Consider the following 5,000-nt stretch of genomic DNA (forward strand, 5'->3'; position numbering starts at 1 on the left):
CCGCCATGTTTACTGCGCTACCTACCGAGCCGGAATGTTGTTTCTGCGCGGGAGCTTCTCTCTCTCTCTCTCTAACTAATATTTATGACGGCTAGGTGTTAATTAGAGGTAGAGGACAGCGCGGAAATATACGACACCCTTGTTGAAATGTGGACCAGGTCTCCGGTCGCCGCGTAAAATTGTTTCTCGTGCCTCTACGAGCAGTGAGGGTTGACGTTCCGCTATAGAGGGAGTTACAGACAAGCAGTTGTCACGGTTGACGTCTGCGAGGCCGCGGACGTACACACGTATGCGAGGCTTCACGATCACACCTGTAAAACAGAAGGTGATTGATCGTGGCCGCGACGAAGACGTGCGACTGCGCAAACTACAAACCACGTACAGAAGCGCACGCGCACACACGCATGCACGCAGATGTAGGTTGCACACACGCACGCACGCACGCACGCACGCATATATAAGCTGCACGCACACACGCACGCACGCACGCAGATGTAAGCTATACGCACGTAGGCACAGGTTGGACGCATGCGCAGACACGCCGTCCCACGCGGCACATCGTGAGGAGGAGGCGGGTCTTCATTCAGCGACTAGATAGACATTAGTCTAGAAAGACGGATGAGACCGCGATCCTCCCCCTCCCCTCTCACCGCGACCCCCACCCGCCCTCAGTACGACACCTTCCTGTCTACGCTTACCTCGAGGCCGCGTCCCAGCAAACGATCAATTCGCACTGGCGTGACCCTGCAGGGCTGCATGCGTCAACAGCGCGTGTATGTGTATGTGTCATCATCCATCCCCTCCCCTCCCCGCACCCCTGAAGAATTTTTCGCATTCTGCCAAACCCACGAGAATCTTTCGGAAAACTGCCCCGAGGGACGGAGCGGGCGATATTTTTCTCTCAGTAGATTAACCAGGAGAAGTGCATCGGGGGGAAGTAAACGGACACCGAAATAATGAGCATCAGTGAACGCCAGATATGAAGGACCGCATCGCACTCGAGAACCGACCACTTGATGATCTGGAGCTATTAATTATGCTGACGTAATTTCAATTAACGCAAGAGGCTTTTCACAGAGCAGCCCTGCAGCGGATGACCTCATCGCTCAGGTGGCAGAGTGCCAGCTTTCGAGAAAGAAAGAAAGAAGGAAAACTCACTCTCACGCGAATCAGCGCGGCGGGCAAATGAATCGAAAGCGAAAGTCGATTACACAGATTCGCGGATGATTACGTGCAGTCCACGCACCTGGGTTCGCAGACAAAAAAACACACTAACTGACTGCGAAAAAAAGCTCGGCGCGGCGGGAGAGCATCGATCGATACTTTAGCGTTGAATCGATGAATAATATCTTTGGTGCTTGATGTGTGGAGGTTTGCCCGCAGCCACGTATATCGAATACGTATATCGTATATCGTTGGGCCTACCGACTCCAAACGTAGTTTAGAATCAAGCTGCGACTCCGTGTGCGTGCGTGCGTGCGTACGTGCGTGTGTGTACGTGCGTGCGTACGTGCATGTGCGTACGTGCGTGCGTGCGTGCGCGCGTGCGTGCATACGTGTGTGTGTGTGGTGGGGCTGTAAGTAGCATCGAGTGGGCTGATTGTCAGTTACAGCTGCTGCTAAGACTTACACCTTAGAGAGAAGAATCTACGACTGGAATCTATACGATCACTAGTAACTACGTGTTAGTTACGGATACTAGGAAGTACGTCTAGCACAGCAGCGCATATTACATTTACAGTAGTTTGGCGGGCACTCGTGCGTTATTCTCTGTGTTTTCTCGCGCGCAGCTCAAAATGCAAATCATCCACCTGTGCGCGTTGAAATAGCACGGCGGGCGGTCGAGCGGGACTCTATCTCATTACGATAACAATGAACTACAAAGCAGCGGATAAACAAAATCCCCGTCGCCATTAGACTGCTCAAACATCGATCCCCCCCGTGTAATGCACTAGTAGGTCCGTGCATCCGCGCACCTGCCCGGAGCGCGGCGTGTTTGTCTTACCTGAGAGATTGTCAGGTACTGGCTCCAATCCGACGCGACCTCTGGCACCCTCACCGTGTTGACACAGTGCAGTCTGGCCGACCACGGTGATGTTTGCCTTCTACGCGGACTTGACCAGCTAAATCTGAACGCGCTCAAACGTTCGTCTCTTTCTCACTCCCCCCCCAGCCCTCCCCCGCCCCCCACGCGTGCGTACCGCGCCAAGATTTCGTAGAGAAAGCGAAAATATTCGCGGAATTTTGTTTGCGCGCACGCACGCACCCACGCACGTACGCGCACGATGTCGTTTGTTCCAGGAAGTATTAAGCGTAGGTCGCCAACCACTTGAAGACGCAGCCAGCGTCGCCATGGACCCTTCAGCGGCCCCTCACCATCACCTGAAGCGCTGACTAACACTGCAATAACAAGAATCAGCGGCAAATGCATGAGTCATCCTCGTTTGATTCACGAGGGACGAAGATCTGCTAATTCATGATTTTCGTGGCCTCGCTGGAAGCTATATATCCGATGGTACTGCGTAGTTACGACAGTGAATGGATGCGAGCCAAGCCCCTCATCCCGCCTGACTCCCGCTTCTCTCTGGCGTCCAGTAGAGCAGAACAAACCGGCAATAGCTGCAAGGTTCTTCTAGTTAAAACAGATCCAGGGGATTAGGCTTGCGTAGCAGACGCGCGGGTTGCGTTGGTACATCAACACGAGTGACATGCCAAACTGTAATCGCACAGTGCATGCACGCACGCCCGCACGCACACACACACACACACGCACGCACGCACACACACACACGCGCACCACATCGAAACACACACACGCGCAGCACACACACACAGCGCACACACACACAGCACCACACACACACACACAGCACACACACAACACACACCACACTTCGCGCAGTTTGGCAAAACCTGGAAAAAAAAATTAAAACCCGTCTTCGATATTTCACCACCGTGATGAGTAACGCGCATTAGCATGTATGCAAATTTCCACCGACGTCATAAAAGCAATGAGGTGAGGGACTCGTACCTAAGATGTGTGCGCGCATACTAGCATCATGCGGGACTCACTTAGCATCCCCGAGGATCCTACATAATTACTGTTTTATGTTCACACTGGCGGCAGTCGCACAGCCGCAGCGGATAGAAATAGCAGCTTTTTTTAATTCAGTGAATCCTTTCGAATGGACTCCAGCCAGCGAGGTGTCGCGAAAGCGATGTATATAGCTGACATTGCACATGGGGCTTGTTCTTGAGACCCAGTCATGCTCCGTACTGCTATCAGTACGAATAGGCACGGCGAAGTGTCACACGCAGGCAGCACGCACGCAACCACGCAATCGCAGCACAACAGGCACGCGCACGCACAACGTTCCCTAAGCGATTCTGGTGCACGCAAGGCATAGCGCAACGAATACGGTAATCGGCGAAACCGACCAACCGAACGCGTTTCCTATACATCGCGCCGTTGCTTGGCTAAACTATGCCCGATGACCGGTGTGTCACACTGCTGTCACAGGCACGCTCCGCCCTTGTCACCTCGTGTGTCACCTGTCACGAACGCGTCTGCAAATCTACGTCACAGCTGTCGGAAACGAGCGCCTTTGCGCGTTTACTCGTGTACTGCGTATGCTAGTAACTGTTGTCCAGGTCGGTGTCCGTGTCTTGCTTCCCTCGCTTTACTAGCGCGTGTACGTTTTATAGGAACTACTCGGGTTCTGTCTCATGCTTATTTAGATCTGTGGCCGGCCGTCTTCTCGTCTCTCCTCTTCTTCGCTCATACACACGACACGGCCCGGCCAGGGTTGAGCTGGGGGGGGGGGGGTCGAGCTTAGAGAGGGGAGAGAAAGAAAGAAGCGAGAAAGAGAAATAGGGTCGCGGTGATGGGAAACGGTACTTATAGCGAGAGAGCGAGAGAGAGAGAGAAAGAGAGAGAGGAGAGAGAGTGGAGAGGAGAAAGAGAGAGAGAGAGAGCGAGAGAGAGAGAGAGAGAGAGAGCGAGAGAGAGAGAGAGAGAGATGGAGAGTGGAGAAGAGAAAAGAGAGAGAGGAGAGGCGAGAGAGATGAGAGAGAGAGAGAGAAAGGAGAGAGGAGAGAGAGGAGAGAGAAGGAGAGAGGAGGGAGATGAGGGAGGGGGAGAGAGAGAGAGAGAGAGGAGAGAGGGAGAGTATGAGGGTAGAGAGAAGGGAGAGAGAGTGAGGAGAAGGAGAGGGAGGGAGTATCTTTATCTGCAGGTCACCTGATGCATCAGAACGCTCCGTTATGAGTAAGACGGGTGTTACCGTGTATGTGATTGTATCAACTTAGTCAGCCTAGCATCGATGCATGTGGCTTCGGCTGTGAGAGAGAACAGAGAGCTCGGACATAGCGGCAAAGCGCTTCACAAAGGGACGACTGATTGATTGATCCAGCATGCCGTATTCTGCGTGAGTCAGAATCTGGTGAAGATATTCATGACTGGCGCGACTGGTTGATTTCTACGGGACACGCGATGGGCGATCAGTAACTGTTGTTGCTATGCCTAGGTGTTAACCAAACAGCATAAAGCTAGACATACATAAACAGACAGAGGCAGGTGGTGCGGATTCGAGATAGGGAAAGTGAGAAAGAAATGATAAAGAGATGAGAGAGGGGAGAGGAGATCAGAAGAGAGGAGAAAGAGAGGAAGAGATGAGAGAGAGAGAGAAGAGAGGCGAGAGAGAGAGCGAGAGAGAGAGTAGAGAAGAGAGAGAGAGAGAGAGAGAGAGAGGAGAAATGGAGAGAAGCGAGAGCAGCGAAGAGTGGAGCGCAAGAGCGAGGGAGAAGAGAGAGCGAGGAGGAGAGAGAGAGAAGAGAGAGAGAGAGAAGAGAGAAGAGAGAGAAAGAGAGAGAGAGAGAGAGAGAGAGAAACAGAGGATGTAGGGGATGCTGCTGATGAGAGCCGAGAAAAAGAGAAAGAGGAAATGAGTATAGAGGGCACTACACAAAATAAATCCCTCCACAGCATATCCGGGCGCAAG

At 52.8% G+C, this 5,000-nt stretch overlaps 1 protein-coding gene across 2 annotated transcripts in view; it reads right to left on the reverse strand.

Annotated features, from left to right (window-relative positions):
* LOC106809830 (semaphorin-5A-like) overlaps positions 1 to 5,000 on the reverse strand; it is a 105,465-nt gene that overhangs the window by 57,704 nt on the left and 42,761 nt on the right. The window lies entirely within an intron of this gene.

This window comes from Priapulus caudatus, unplaced genomic scaffold (assembly GCF_000485595.1).
Source record: "Priapulus caudatus unplaced genomic scaffold, Priapulus_caudatus-5.0.1 Scaffold388, whole genome shotgun sequence".
Lineage (NCBI taxonomy): Eukaryota > Metazoa > Priapulida > Priapulimorpha > Priapulimorphida > Priapulidae > Priapulus > Priapulus caudatus.